The sequence below is a fragment of the Petromyzon marinus genome, chromosome 45 (assembly GCF_048934315.1).
Source record: "Petromyzon marinus isolate PM22_M1 ecotype Great Lakes invasive population chromosome 45, UKy_Petmar_22M1.pri1.0, whole genome shotgun sequence".
NCBI classification, from domain to species: domain Eukaryota; kingdom Metazoa; phylum Chordata; class Hyperoartia; order Petromyzontiformes; family Petromyzontidae; genus Petromyzon; species Petromyzon marinus.
Genome location: NC_133711.1, coordinates 3444036 through 3460856, shown reverse-complemented (window position 1 = coordinate 3460856; position 16821 = coordinate 3444036). Strand labels below are relative to the sequence as shown.

Genomic DNA, 16821 nt, shown 5'->3' with positions numbered 1-16821 from the left:
ATAATTTCAAATTATTTAGTTCTGCGTATTCACTGGAGGTTGGGCCATCAACTTGCTACGTGAGAGAACCCAGTCTCATCACACGCCACTTGAATCCAAATGCAAACCGAAGATTCCAGCGGCGCTGGTTCAGCACTCGGATCCCTGGGCCACTTCAAAAAAAACAATCACCATCATCAGCAGCCATGATCAAGCCATAGCTGGATGAAATGGCCTCCAAGCCCAAAATACCACAGTCATGTAATAAATAACAACAAAGCAAAACCAGCAGGATGAAAGAAGGTCCCCCTACTCTTAAGATCTAACATGTCAAGCACGATTACAGAAGCTGGAAAAAACCACACACTAGAGACCACTCAAACTCTACGCAAGATAGTCCTGTCACCAACCTATTTAATGTACTGCCTGCCTATATTACAAGCACGTGGCTGCCCAGCAGAGTTAGCAGCTGAACCGCATGTCGACTCCATATATCCATGATCCACTAACCCCACCTCCCAAGTCACGAGATTACTGAGGCATGAATCACCACCATACCTGGGAATTGGAAATTAACTACGATATAATGCAAAGTGATGGTGATGACGCTTTTTAAATCGTTATAATGGATTGCCGATCATTTATTTTTGGTGGTGGTGGTAGTAGTAGGTCGGCGGTCGTAATGCTTGTGGTAACGATGGCAATGAAAGCGAAATTTATGGTTTTTAAAATGGCGATGAAAACTATGATCATGGTGATGATGATGAATGTGGCGAGTGATAGCGATGGTCATGGTAATGACGATGAATGTGCCGAGTGATAGTGGTGATGGCGATGGCTATGATGAATGTGGCGAGTGATAGTGGTGATGGCGATGGCCATGGTGATGATCATGAATGTGGCGAGTGATAGTGGTGATGGCGATGGCCATGGTGATGATCATGAATGTGGCGAGTGATTGTGGTGATGGCGATGGCCATGCTGATGATGATGAATGTGGCGAGCGATAGTGGTGATGGCGATGGTGATGATGAATGTGGCGAGTGATAGTGGTGATGGCGATGGCCATGGTGACGATGATGATGAATGTGGCGAGTGAAAGTGGTGATGGCGATGGTCATGGTGGCGATGAATGTGGCGAGTGAAAGTGGTGATGGCGATGGTCATGGTGGCGAGTGATCGTGGTGACGATGAGAGACGTTCTGAGTGATCGTGGTGGTGGTGGTGGTGGTGATGGAGACGACAGTGGTGGAAGCTGCACTGGTAGCGATGGTTAAACAATCACCACATAAAACCCTTGCGCTCCGAATATGTAAACAAGTGAGTGAAAGGCCCACACGTCTCCATAATGAGAGACCATGCCACGGGGTGTCATCGATCCGGAGATTCTCACAATAATGGCTTTGTTTTATGTTTGACAGGAAAACATTTGCACGGTGATCTATGCCGATCAATTCCGGCCCGACTTCAATGGACAGTTAACACCCACGATTGATTGGGCCCACGTGACAGATACGAACCCCGATCATGCATACGCTTCTTTTGTATCGCACAAAGGCGGCGATTGACGCACCGAGGAGTTGCACACTGCCTCCCATCTCGCGTACGCAATTCCAGAGGGGCGATAAGATTCAAGTTTCACCGATCGAACCTTGGAACCCCAACGGAAACACCCAGTGCCCTCGCACAATTCTTGTGGCTGGTGGGTGGGTGAATGGCCGAGATTGGATCGCCCATCGCTGCTGCCGCCGCCACCCCTGCTACCGGACAAGATGAGCAAAACATTCGCGGGGTGTAAAAGCCACCAACTCAATGCGTGTAAATACATCTCTTGTTTCAAATATGAATCTTTCTTCCAAAAATTTATCTCTTAAAAGGTTAACATTTAAATGCATGTTTGGCAGCACAACGTCGCATATTCTAACATCGCATATCCAACCTGACCAATTTACCGTTCACAACCGGTTAAGTTTTTGTGCCCTTTGGAACCATCTTTTTCTATAGATGTTGACGTATCCAACCTTTTAACATTTGTGCATTTGCCTCGTTCCACCAGCGAGTCAGACACGTGACGTTTGACTGCAAGACGCACATTCAGTCCTACCATGTTGACATGCAGATCTTTAAATTAACTCAATGTAAGAAGCTTGATCCATATAAAGCAGGTCTGACTATGCTCAAGCTCAAAAGAGAAAACCTGTCCAGAACTTGCCTACGTAAACCAATTCTGCTGGGAAATGAACACAGAAATGCAAAGGGCAATCATCAGAAGCATTTACGATTCAAACTAGAACATAATTGGGCCTTAAGGCCCCTCGGCTACCATATAGCAAACAATGCCGAGACATCGTGTTGATTTCATTAGACCTCCTTTGCCAGTACCAAAATGTAATAATTAGGGTTTTTCCCCTTTTTTCTGGCAACAAAACTGAAACCTTTTTACGAGGATTCATGTTGCTGCATTAACCACAATACCTGCAGTCAAAATGCAAAAAAAAACACTATGATAATATATGCATTGTCCTTGAAACTGATTGGTCCACACCAAGGGATGGCTTTCTTTTTAGCATCGACCCGAATGGTGCTCGACCAGATGACGCCAAAAGGCCTTTTGGTAGCCGAGGCGCCTTTAGGCCCAATTATGTTCTAGTTTGAATCGTAAATGCTTCTGATTATTGCCAAATAGGCCTTTTGGCGTCATCTGGTCGAGCACCAATTGGGTCGAGGCTCAAAAGAAAGCCGTCCCTTGGTGTGGACCAATCAGTTTCAAGGACAATGCATCATATATTATCATAGTATGTTTTTTGTTTGCATTTTGACTGCACGTATTGTGGTTAATGCAGCAACATTAATCCTTGTAAAAAGGTTTCAGTTTTGTTGCCAGAAAAAAGGGGGGGAAACCCCCTATTATTACATCGTTTTGATTTGCAAGCCAAGCGAGTGGGGCTTTGGTAGGACACGTCCATAGAAGGTACGATTGCTCAATGGACGAGACTAGCGATGGAATGGCGGCGCGAGGGGATGAAAGCATGCCCGAGAATATGTCCACCGAGGAGATGGGAGCCCACTGGAGCGGCTCACTTACAGAAGAAACGAGATTAACCGTGACAGCGCAGCACCGCGCGAAATCGACTCGAGAGTGGAGAAGCTTCCTGCGGAAGTGGAGAGGGAGGACTGTGGGCCGACGATAATTTCAGACGCGCATATTCACTTTAAAAAAATGTTTTTTTTAAAACCACAAAACGTATTGCTGGGTGCAGCACAGATGGTGCTGCGGTAGGCAGGGGAGTCGGCGAAACACATTTTTGTGAAATGCTTTAGTTTGTTATTCTGTATGTGCCTGGTACCCAGGCTGAAACTAAACTTTAAACCCCAGTTTTTAAAGACGTCGCACATTCGTCATCCTTCGACCCAGGCGATTCAATGCACCGTCTCAATTCAAGGCGATAGTTAAATTTTAGGATATTATTAAGATTGCCTTGCTTGTATCGTCTCTCTCTTGTCTGTGCCGTCAGTCTCGCCTTCACCATGTACAGTGAGGGAAAAACGTATTTGATCCCCTGCTGATTTTGTACGTTTGCCCACTGACAAAGAAATTATCAGTCTATAATTTTAATGGTAGGTTTATTTGAACAGTGAGAGACAGAATAACAACAAAAAAATCCAGAAAAACGCATGTCAAAAATTGATTTGCACTTTAATGAGGGAAATAAGTATTTGACCCCTCTGCAAAACATGACTTAGTACTTGGTGGCAAAACCCTTGTTGGCAATCACAGAGGTCAGATGTTTCTTGTAGTTGGCCACCAGGTTTGCACACATCTCAGGAGGGATTTTGTCCCACTCCTCTTTGCAGATCTTCTCCAAGTCATTAAGGTTTCGAGGCTGACGTTTGGCAACTCGAACCTTCAGCTCCCTCCACAGATTTTCTATGGGATTAAGGTCTGGAGACTGGCTAGGCCACTCCAGGACCTTAATGTGCTTCTTCTTGAGCCACTCCTTTGTTGCCTTGGCCATGTGTTTTGGGTCATTGTCATGCTGGAATACCCATCCACGACCAATTTTCAATGCCCTGGCTGAGGGAAGGAGGTTCTCACCCAAGATTTGACGGTACATGGCCCCGTCCATCGTCCCTTTGATGCAGTGACGTCCTGTCCCCTTAGTAGAAAAACAGCCCCAAAGCATGTTTCCACCTCCATGGTTGACGGTGGGGATGGTGTTCTTGGGGTCATAGGCAGCATTCCTCCTCCTCCAAACACGGCGAGTTGAGTTGATGCCAAAGAGCTCAATTTTGGTCTCATCTGACCACAACACTTTCACCCAGTTGTCCTCTGAAGTTTGCTAATGATCATCTGAATGATTCAGACGGGCATGTATATGTGCTTTCTTGAGCAGGGGGACCTTGCGGGCGCTGCAGGATTTTAGTCCTTCACGGCGTAGTGTGTTACCAATTGTTTTCTTGGTGACTATGGTCCCAGCTGCCTTGAGATCATTGACAAGATCCTCCCGTGTAGTTTTGGGCTGATTCCTCACCGTTCTCATGATCATTGCAACTCCACGAGGTGAGATCTTGCATGGTGCCCCAGGCCGAGGGAGATTGACAGTTCTTTTGTGTTTCTTCCATTTGCGAATAATCGCACCAACTGTTGTCACCTTCTCACCAAGCTGCTTGGCAATGGTCTTGTAGCCCATTCCAGCCTTGTGTAGGTCTACAATCTTGTCCCTGGCATCCTTGGAGAGCTCTTTGGTCTTGGCCAAGGTGGAGAGTTTGGAATCTGATTAATTGCTTCTGTGGACAGGTGTCTTTATACAGGCAACAAGCTGAAATTAGGAGCACACTCTTAAAGGGAGTGCTCCTAATCTCAGCTCGTTACCTGTATAAAAGACACCTGGGAGCCAGAAATCTTTCTGATTGAGAGGTGGTCAAATACTTATTTCCCTCATTACAATGCAAATCAATTTATAACATTTTCGACATGCGTTTTTCTGGATTTTTTGTTGTTGTTATTCTGTCTCTCACTGTTCAAATAAACCTACCATTAAAATTATAGACTGATCATTTCTTTGTCAGTGGGAAAACGTACAAAATCAGCAGGGGATCAAATACTTTTTCCCTCGCTGTACTTGCTTCATACCTCTCATCTACAAATCGGTCTAATTTTTCTGTCGGATCCATCCTGTCTTGTCTGTACTCACTCCATCCGCTACGGTTAAGCCCCATTCGTATTTGTATCTACTCATCTGTACCGCCTGACCTGTACCGTCGTTTTTAATGTCTCTTGAACTGCCCGTCGAATCTGTACCGTCTCGCTTGCACCGTTTATGCCGTCACATCTACAATGTGTCTGTACTGCATCATCAGCTTGTCCTGCGCATCTCATCTGCGCTATTTGGCTTACACTGCCCGCACCACCGACAATGTTTCGGGTCCCTTTTCGTTTGTGCTATTTATCGTTCATTCCGACCAAACACCTCAAGGAACATTTGCAGTAACGAAGATGGCAAAATCTCACGCTCACGATGCATGCATGAGCACAGCGGTCAATTTGAATCGATGAATCATTACACGTACTGGTTTAATCTTGAGTGATGCCCAGACATAGATTCGCAATCTCGGCAGTGTTGGCACACTATAACACTTTATTTATCTTCAGGGAGCTTCAAATATTTCGCATATTATTTGTAAATAAGCAATAATTTTCATTCATGACCAGGTGGCAGCCCATTGAGAATACAAGGAGACCTGGAAACACAAAAACCTTCGCACTTTTCGTCTCACCTTGGCCAATAAAATTGGTACCACTTTGTGGGAAATCAACATTAATTAACCAGACACAGCGCCTTGGCCCCTGCCATAGAAATGCCGAATTTCCACCACCGTTTCACGGGCTGGAAAAGACAAGATGCACTGCCCCATGTCTGTTTTGAGAAGAGCAAACACCCATTTTAGCTCACATCATAAAATAACAAAAAAACATTGCCAATAAAAAAAAATCACACATTCGACAGAACTCGGGAACTCGACTGCCCGATTGAAGCCCACGACATAAAAAGTTATCCTTTTTTTTAGGGTTTTTATTCTTTTATGTTATTACTTTGAGTAAACCCGACTGCATGACTCATGCGATAAGTGAGACTGTGCACATAGACGCATGCCGGGGGTCTTGTGACACAGCCCACGCACTCAATGCCATTGGGGAGAGGGGATTGGGGGTGGGGTATGAATGATTAACAGAGGTCTGCCGTCAGAGAAGCAATAAATTACTGGAAAAGGCAGAAAAAAAAATCATGCATACGCGTGGATTACTGCAAATTCCAGATTATAAGATGCACCTTTTCCACCGCTGCATTAGAAAGAAATCCAGCAAATGGCATTGTCCTCTGGAAGACTAACCTCCCGTGTGAACTAGGAGCCGTATCTTGAGGAGTGCCCTTGGGCTTATAACATCTGCCAGTTCACCAGCATCGAGTCAACAGAGCCGGACTTTGCTGATGAGAAACTGTATGTCAAAACGAGTCTAGAGTTTTGCGCTTCTATTGAATCATTTCTGGTATTGAATTGAATCATTATGGCGGTGGAGACCGCTGGGTTGTGTAAAAAAAATACCGTTATGTGGAGATAAGATATGGAGACAAGATATGGAGACAATATATGAAAGGAAACCATTGTATGCTCATCCATTTCCCCATTTTAAAGCAGCACATTCAAAATAGTCTGCCGGAAGACCAATCCTCAATAATGACCGTATTCTCTGGATTGTATAAAATACACTTTAAAAAAATGATCTCTGGATTGTAAAAAATACACTTTAAAAAAATGATCCCATTGTTTGTGGCGAGTCTCACTTTGCGGCGTGTCTTATAATCCCAAAAACAAAGTTACGCTTTCCAACACGCAATGGTCCTCAGAAGTATAAGAGAAGCGGTGATGGCAAAAAACCATGCTTGCATATTTGCAAATAGTCCCTTTTGGTTTGTGTCTCCGGGGTTTTGGGCAACGCGTTCATGAATGCGGTTTTCTCCACCGTTAGTTGCCAATAGCAACACGACTTTACGCGAGGTTGTATTCGCATTGGGTCATAGTTACCAGAGTTATCGTGACCCCCCCCACCCACGTTACAGACAAGACAGCAAAGAGAGCGACTACTGCACTTTCAACTTTTGGTTGGGAAAACGAGAAAAAAATGGCCTCACCACGCAACCGCTCGCTCAGGAATCCCAAGTGAATTCCTGGAGCTCACGGAACCAAACGCAGGCGCGCTCCCGTGATGAGACAAAAGGTCTGAAAAACAGCGGGAGATGAAACCCAAAACGTGCTGCTGTTCGCGAGGACGGGGAGCTGAAAACAACTGTGCTGCTGGGGTTGTTTTGGTTAATCGAAGTGGGGGCAACATTAATGTGTAACCATTTTCGCTGTTTATTCCAAAAATAGGGTGGAATGCACCTCAATTAGTTGGGATTTCCGCATGATCATAACAGCTGACAATGAGTCACGGCCAATGTTTTTTTTTTAAACATACTGAACGCATAAAGGATGACTGCACGATATATAAAAACAAGCTGCATCAACTTAATGTTGGGTTATACTTTTTTTTTACAAACTCCTCATGTTGAACACAATACAGTTTAATCGAGGCCTTTGTCAATTTACTCTGGATGAAAGTATCCGCATGCCGTGGGAGATTGTTAGACCATACCTCACCACACTTTGTTAGGGGAGGGTTGCTAAATAGGGGGACAGGATACAGGACTAGTTTAGAGATCCACTCACCGCTGATGGTAGCTGCGGCTAAGAATTGATATCGAGTTACTGGGTTTTATAATGTGCTTGCCATTGCACCACGACTCATAACATCACAATGCCCTTTATTTACCCAGAAAAGGTTCCAATCAGTCTCCGTGACTCATGATGATTCATTCACACGTGTTATGGCTAATTTTCAGAAGGGAGTGTATGGAATGTAAGAGGAAACTGGATTAACCATAGACAACCCATGCCTACAAGGTGAGATGACTCAAAAGCTCTGCACAGATGGGTTCAATAATTAATTTCATGCACTGCTATATCCTGGCCACGCTGTAGCCCAAGTCAACAACAGCCCGTATTCCCAGGCAGGCTCCCATCTGAGTACTTACCAGGCTAAAACCTGCTCAGCTTCCAAGATCAAATACACTTAGCGTGAAAAACAGAATGTGTTATGGATGACCAAACTGAAAATCTGTGCACCACAGTCCAAATGAATTCGTGTAAATTTTCCCCCATTGTATTCTCAAACGTTGACAGCTCTCGTTCCAAGTACACATGTGGCATTAGTTTATACCGGCATGTCTAAAAATCTCCGATTAAGACTAGCTTTACGATTTGTTGCAGCAAACTCTACCCCCCCCCCACCTAAAAACACGTGTGAGCAATAGGTTTTGCGGGGGAGGAAACCAGAGAATAGCCACCATAAACACCGAAGGCATAACAACCAAAACAACACTTCAGTAAAACATTTGTTGTATATAAAATCGTGTAATGCGAGAACTGGTTTCTGTTTACACAGGGGGTGATTATGTTTATCAAGGCACATCTAAAAACCCTTCCATAACTCCTGTTTTAAAACCTCTCACTATCTGGCAAAGTGGCATTCCATCCATGGCCTACTTCGACTCATAACTGGAATTTAGCAAGCTCGGATCCATATTTTGGATCAATTCATTCCAGAATTTCTCAGGAGTTGATCAAATCGGTACTGCTTGGTGAACAAGAGGCTTAGTGATAGACTGGCGCCCACCATAGGAATGTGAAATCTCCACTAATGTCTCAGGGCTGCCCACGCAGAGTACCACCACATGCTCAATGCTGCAAAAACACTGACATTTGTTTTACTGATTACGGTATATCACTTGTACCATTAGGCCTTGGGTATTGGCGGTGAGCTGTGTACGAATAGCTTTGTAAAACGACACCAAAAATCATTGACCAAACTAGAGGGACACAAGTCAAGCCTCCAATAGAGGGAAGACAGATTTTGACAAGTGACATTTCAACAGCACGTTCCGATTCTACTCGTTCTGCTTTCAGAAGAATAAAGCTGGAAAGCTATCCGATGTGTTTTCTGGCTGCACTGTTATCGGCAAGATGTCTGGCATTTTACTCCACGGTGCTTCTTCATAAACGGGAGTTCGTGACGGCTGCACATTTCTCGACACGGCTACGGCGTCGCTGGCTGCTGCCGTTCGCCATCCTGATGTGGATTCATCAGCTTCGTCAATCGAGCACAAGTAGCTTCCCAAGTCGGTTCATGACGAAGCTCCCAGCACGGGGAGCGAAACGTCGGACATGGTGCCGAACAACACGTGGCGCGAACCGTAAACACAAATAGCACAAAACCACGCAGAAAATTAACGCAAACGCCAACATCCTTCCCATGCTCCTCTCGCCACATATATTTGTGCACACAAATAAATAATGAATAACAGTGCTTGCAAAAGCCATCGGGCCCACACAGCATTCTGGGGTAGGGGGGATGGGTGCATCTCATCTGTCACGCTGGTGTAGTACAAGCAACCCCCGGCTGGGTTTCAACAAGCGGTGTCTCATCAGGAGAAACAGAGGCCGACCTGGAACATTCCGTGCAAGTCAGATGTAGACTAAATGAAGCTGTGCGCATACAGATTGGTGTGACTCTCGTGCCATTGTTTGCAAAATCTCAGCAATAGGGATGGGGAGAGACGGCAGTGGTCGCCGCCTGGCTTTGTTGAACTATTTACTCAACCCGAAGATAAATAATCTATGGGCACAGCACTTGTGAGGTCGTAAAACACACACGCAAAACACGTTGCTAGGAATGCATTCCTTTGGTGGCAAGTGGCTCCCATAGCAATATTTGGCGACGGTCAAACAACAAAAACTGCTTCAGAAAAAAATTAAACACGCTGCAGTTTTTAGAACGTCCACGAGTGCTGTGTTGCTTCTTCCTAAGCGCGTCGTTAAATCTCCCGTGAGCTGGCAACGACGCCGGCTTGAATCAATTACCGCGTTGGTAGCGAGTGTGTAACTACAATAGCATCTGTTGGCTATGCGCGTGTCCGCTTCTCTAAGCCCCTGAGAACACAAGGGAGCACGCGTTCTTCGATTTGCTGCGGGAACCAAGTGTCCCCCCCCTCCCACCTCCTCTCCCGACAGATATTTCCGACGGCATGCGCGACATGTGAGTGCGGTGGCCCTATCAAGTTGGCCGCGAACGCGGATGACATTAAATTTTTTATTTTATATAAAAAAAAATATCCAATAAACCAAACCCGCCGATTACTTTCATTAACCAACAAGAAACTTGCGTCTCGAGTCAAACGATTGCGACTGATCACAAAACCAAATCGGGCAACTGCGACCACCCAAACCCATCATCTCGTGGATGGTTTTTTTTTAACCCTTTAACGTTTCACCTCTCCGGCGATTCCGAGGACTCGTCACGATCCACGGCCGCGCACCGAATCAAGGGGCAACTCTGAATTTGCCTCGTTTTATACCGTCTCGTTTGCTCCGCTAAGTCTCAGTCTAACATTAGCGTTTCGTTCCATTCTGTCATCGTGTTTTAAGCCAAGCGTTTTGAGCAAAGGCGCTCTTATAAATATACATCAGATTAGATTTACATATCATTTTCGTAAATGATGAATGCTGTAATTGTTGATTGTAATCGTGGAGTCCTTGCATCGCCCCATGATAACTAGATTACAAGGGATGGGGGGGGGGGGAAATTTACTTCAAATGCAACAGCAACGCAAGCTAACATTTTCAGCATTGCCAGCCACATAACAGCAGCATGTTGTGTATACATAATGTTTTCCAATGCCGAGGTTGAGATAATACAGAGCTGAAATTAGAGGAAAAAAAATGTATGCTCTTTTGTGCAGTCATTGGTGACCGCTCTGACACCATCAAACTCACTCCACGAGAGAACCCGGTCACATCACGGGTGGCTGGCCATATCCGAGAGCCCAGAGACTCAGCAATGCCAACGCATTGCTCCGGCATGGCCATCATTATCCCCTTAATCCGCGTGGCTACCTCACAGTGCCGCAGCATGGCTTGAAACCCACAAAGAGCGACAGGACACCAGGTCTGGGCACCCACACTGCAGACAAAAACATTATTTGTCGTAAAACCTTGCATTCTCAACACAAATGTATTTTATTCCTCAGTTGACCAAACATTGCCTTTAAGCTGGTTCCTTTGAGCAAGTTCAAATGCGAGTCAGGAGTCAACTCGGCCCATTGTCCCTCCAGGGTTGATAAAGAACGTTATAAACAGCAGTTGTGCCGAGGATGAAGCAACCTCTGCCAAGGTAACGTGGAATTTCCCTCCGCTGGTGCAGGCACACGGACACTGATCTAAGAAAAATGGATTTAAAGCTCTAAATTGTGCTCAGAAGCATGGAGAGATACATGCTTGGAACCGAGACAGATAAGGAAACAGATTAGAAAAGATGCAGATTGGACATCACATTTGCTCGCGAGTGGGCATGGGCAAGCCACATCTCAAGAGATGACGTCCGGCAAGACGTCCACCACGGAGATGGAGTAATGAAATCAGCAGCTCTGTGCAGGCGCTCGGGTGGATCGTTGCATCGCGTGACCGACGGCTCAGGGGGTGGGGGGAGGGGGGCGGCTGGTGTTGTGTGGCCTCCGATCCAGCAGCGGACAATGCCGACGGTGCAGCAGGACCACCAAAATAGAGGTTGCCCAACCACCCGGGGGTTCTAAAAAATTCTGAGCAGAAACGCACTCGGCCCCATTTGCGAGTGGCGACGGTCGACGAGGGGAGGTGCAGGGAACGTCGGCGGAGGCGAGCGAGGGCGTGCGTGACATTTTGGCCGTCGTTAGCGCTGCCCGATGACATCAGTCGGCCTCGGCTGGGCCCTGTCGTCACGGCAACGCAGGATGCGCTCAGCTAAAAATCAATAGGTGTAATCAAAACGCTGCCAGGGAGCAAGCGGGGGGGGGGGGGGGGGGCAGAGGGGTCGTTACCACGGACCTGAAATTTTTTTGGTTTGTTATAAATCTCGCCAAAAGAAAAATGCTGACGAATTTCAGCTTGAACGGAGGTTTTTCTGCTTCTTCTTTTCGCGGCACCCGACCCTTGCCCGTCTTGTCAGAGTGAACAATTACCGCCCGAGGATTCTTTTCCCCGTCCAATTATAGAGTTGTTGAATTTATGGCACGGCCCGGAAAACTTTACGACAGTTCCTGAGAAATGTACACAATATCCTCTTCTCCTGGCGCAACGTGTGTATCAAAATTGATGATCCGAGAAGCAAACGATCATATTTGTCTTTCCCTCCCCCACAATTGTGCTATTGGAATCATATCAGGAGGGGATGAATCCATTGGGAAATCGTCAAGTAATGACTGCGGAAGATCTCATTCGTGGGACCTCCCAAAAATCCATCAAGTATGCTTTTTTAAATGCAAGTGAAAGCGGTTGCACTTTCACAGACTGCTTTGAGACTTACTCGTGACCGTCAAAACCAATATTTGTAACTCTCAGAAATGTAATTTAGCAAAATAAAATTGGAAAAACCAAAGTTTACATAAGGATTGCTTTTTGTGACTGGGCTGGGTTAATCATTGGCAACTGCTCAGATCTGAACCCAGGATATCAGCCGAGTCTGTTCGCCACTCTGACCCCTGGACCACACAGATTATTTTTTAGTGATCTGGGTTTCATATCTTTAAAAAAAAAAGGATTCCTAACCTTGGACATGAGACACCCATAGCATAAATATATTACAACAGACGGGGGTTTAAAAAGGCATTTTCCAGGTAATGAAAATTAACGATTTTAAATCATAGACGGCGAGTAAATGAATCAAGCTGGGCAATCGGCTAATGGCACGCACATTTTGTAAAACCTACGATCTGTTTCGATATTTAGTGAAAAAAGGCTATGGAATTAATAATAAATTAATAATATTCAGCATTTTGCTTGATTAAGGGCCTCCCCCACACCTGGGTTAATGGGGATATTTTTAACCAAACAGTACCACCTTGGTCAGTGCTAGTGGGTGGTGGGGGGGGAAGCAAGACCAGTTCCAGATATCACTTGCCACTGATGTTAGCCGTGGCTTGGATTTGAACTATTTTTGCCAGGTTCATGGTCACCCTTGCAAGGGCATCACCGAATCTCAACTCGTTTGCAACCATTACAATTGGCACAAGACTGTTTTTTTTTAAGAATGAAAATTTATTATGATAATGCACGCCTTTAATATAGCCATTCCGAGGAGTGGGTGGATCAAATGGAGATTGAATTTGCATGAGGCTGCCTGCACAGCAATTGCGTGTTTGCATGTCACTGCATAACAAACGGGTCTCTGACAGGTGATGTGTAAGTGGAGTTTAAGTATCCTTCTCTGGTATGCATGGGGTTTTCTTCTGCCTCTCCAGTTTCCTCCAGCATGCATAAAATACTGAATACTAAATCGCCCAAACATCCCAAGATGGACCTTCCTGAACACACACAAAAAAACCGAGTCTACAGACTGTGAGGCTTTCCTGAATAGACATGGATTAAATTACGTATTCCGGCTGTAGCTTGACATTATTGCCATTGTTTATTTCATGGCCCGAGTGGATGAAACGGTCTTATTGGTTTTTCTGACACCACTGCCATTTGCTATCGCTGTGCATTTCAATACAAGGATTTTTTTTTTCTCCAAATATATTAATATATTTTTGTCACATCGCCTCTCTGCTTGCGAGGCGTAGGCGTACAGCAATAACTATTCCCATCACGTGCCGCACTGCGCTCCGTGCACAGCTCATTAAACCCACATCTTACATCGAATGCACTGATAAATGAATGAATGTGGCGAGAAATGAATGAATTAAAGAAAAATCTCTTGCAAATAAATAACTCGACTAGCCTCGGTAGCCATAACGGGTCAATTATTTATTTTTTGCACCGACATCAAATTTAACAATTGAACGTGGAAAAAAAGAACTGCCTCCCTGCTGTCGTGCCTAATACCCATAATGGCATAATCCAAAATGTCAAAATAGGTTTACTGCCGAAACCATCAGCAGACGATAAGCAAAATGCGCCGAGTAGGCTCTGGAACTTTTTGTTGTTACTAAATCTATTATTTCGCCTGCCAATGGCAATGTTTTCCCACTGTGCGGAGCCACAGTGAAAGATTTGGACGCATGCCCCTCATTGGCACACCGCCCCCCGTCAGCACAGATCACGCTGCTACCGACCATGCAGCGGCATTGCCTTGGCAAAAGGAGGCGACCACGCCCATTGTGTGGGTCTTGTTCTCTCCGAGAGAGCAAATTGGGGGGGGGGGGGGCACTGCTGAGTAGAGTGGCTTTAATGATCGAGCCAATTTACTGCCGTGTTGATCTACAGGTATACGCACAATGTTGCTCAATGCGACTGCAATTGTGATGGACTCTGGGTAGCACGGCGTTTTAATGATGAATAGAGGACACTGACGCTTGGGTAGAAAAAGATTGATATCAAAGATTGAGATTACAGAAATAGATAAATATCTCGTGTAATGTACAGCATTTCATTAATCCACTGCTAAACGTAGACCTCCCCACACAATTCAGGCACAGGGAGCTGCAGACGAATGGAAAAAAACTGGGCTTGATAAATAATAAACCATCAAATATGGAATACTTGTACGTATGGAACGTTGATATTTCACGTTCAGAGATGTAGCAATGGCTCGCTGAAACAGGTGAAAGTGAAATATAATTTCACAAAGGCCAGCTTGCTGGAATGTTAAGCGAAAAAATATTGGTTAAATTATTTTATTTTACAAAACATTGTGAAACCCATTGCATTAACTGCATGTGCGGTGTAAGGAGAGGCTTCGGGAATCCATACTTTAAATTAAGATAGGCTTTGGGAAATTTTGCTAAATACCTTGTATGGAAATTCTGGATGATAATTGCGCTATATGTGTTGATGTTTCTGGAACGATAATTAAAGATTAGAGGGATTTTTTTACAGCCCCTAATTGTACAAGGACTTGATAATCTAATGTTCAATGCATTTCCTCTGCTAATCAGTATGAACACATCAAACACCGGTCTCTCCGCCATTGTGCCATACACCAGTTAGCACATCATTAGATCATATTAGTCTCGTTGGATATTTCTGAAATCACACATGCAAGCACACATGTATTGTTTTAGATATTTTACCACGTGCAAATATTGCTGTGCTAAAAAAATACATGTGCACTCATCAATGGAGCATTTTAATCACCTTCATATTTTTAGATTAAAAAAAAGATTCCAAATCAGCAAGGATCAATCCACTGACAGATGAAAACCTCCCCCCAAAGCTGTAGCCATCTATTATATTTTATTATTTGTATATGTTAGATTATGTAATTTGCATACCATATCAAACCGTGATTATTCAGATAGCGTTAAGTTAAAATTGATAAATACAATAAAGGAGTCAACATAAAAAAACTAAATCTGCAATTTCAGGCAAAAATAAGCAACTGGGTACGTGACTTCTCCGATTGCCACACCACAATTGCAAAGATAAAAACAAATCTTTCAGCTAATTAAATCAAGGAGAAATATAGAAAAAAATGGTCTAAATGCATTAACAAATGTGCGTAAATGTCATCCCAATAACAGAACGAAATGCCAGAATGTGCAACCTGCGATTTTTTTTTGGGGGGGGGGGGGGGGGGGTGAAACATCACAAAAAATAACTTACAAATAATGCTCTTTGGTTTAACTGCCCCATAAAAAAATGTTTCCTGCGGAAAATTACTGCACAAAAACAGGCGGATGAGATGGCTCAAATGGACGACGAAAAATTGCTTGCAAACCGCCATAAATGTGGCATCTCGGATTTAATTTCGTCGTCTGCGGACACAACAGACCCCATCGAGACATCGCCAACCCATTCAGTGACACGGTGCACATAAAATGGCTGGGAAGGAAAATATTAAATGAATTTACGTTTTTATCACGTCGATAATAAAAACGCCGATGAAAATTTAAGACAATTAAATGATGGCCAACGACGACATCCGACTAAGGTGACACGGATTCATAAAGCTGAGAGAGAGAGGGGAAGGGGGAAAAAACCGGTAAGAAATTTTAAATGTAAGAAGGAGGCATGATAGCTGCGTGTGAATTATATCCACAATCCCCGTCTGCTGTACCTCGCTTGGCTCCTGACAACAATAAAAACCCGCCTCGTTACATTTTCGAAGAAAATCCTGCTCGCGTTTCTCATCTTAATTCGCCAACGATTGCATTTTCTGGTGCATGTATTAAAAATCAAACAACAAAAACAGCAACAACAACAACACGTACCTTCCTTTCACGGTTGCGCACAGTCGCTAAGAATGCAATAAAGCCCTTTGCAAAGAGCAATTCCCGTCTCACCGTAAAATAATGACCGGCCACGATAAAACAATGGGACTACATATTTGTTTATTTAATTAGCGCACGACTGCTGTAGGAAAAAGCGCAACGCGCACGCGTTGAATCCACACACACATTGCTTTTAAAACGCGCGCACACACACACACACTTGCTAAACGTGTGCTTTCGGAGCAAAAACATAAAAGCAACATTCGTGCGGTAAGCATACCGTGGAAGATCGCGTGCTTAGCGGATTGTCATTCCGTACCTTGTAACAGAAGCGGTTTTGCCGAGTTGTTGTGTTCTTCTTCTTCTCCTCGATGTCAGGGCAGAGCTGCAAGTCTCAAAATGGCTCGAGAACGGAGAGAGACGTCGGGGGGGGGAGAAGAAGAAGAAGCAGCAGCAGCAAAAAAAAATCGTACGGGGCGTGAGATTTTAAATAAATAAAACA

General features: G+C 44.6%; 1 protein-coding gene across 2 annotated transcripts in view; it reads right to left on the bottom strand.

The window, feature by feature from the left end:
• The window catches only part of BASP1 (brain abundant membrane attached signal protein 1), a 28075-nt gene extending 11254 nt beyond the window's left edge, over window positions 1–16821 (bottom strand). The window contains exon 1 of one of the 2 annotated variants that reach the window (XM_032971121.2): window positions 16639–16821. The gene's annotated coding sequence lies outside the window, so the exon portion shown is untranslated. Of the gene's footprint in view, window positions 1–16319; window positions 16599–16638 lie in introns of those variants that run through there. The other variant, XM_032971122.2, reaches the window with a different exon arrangement.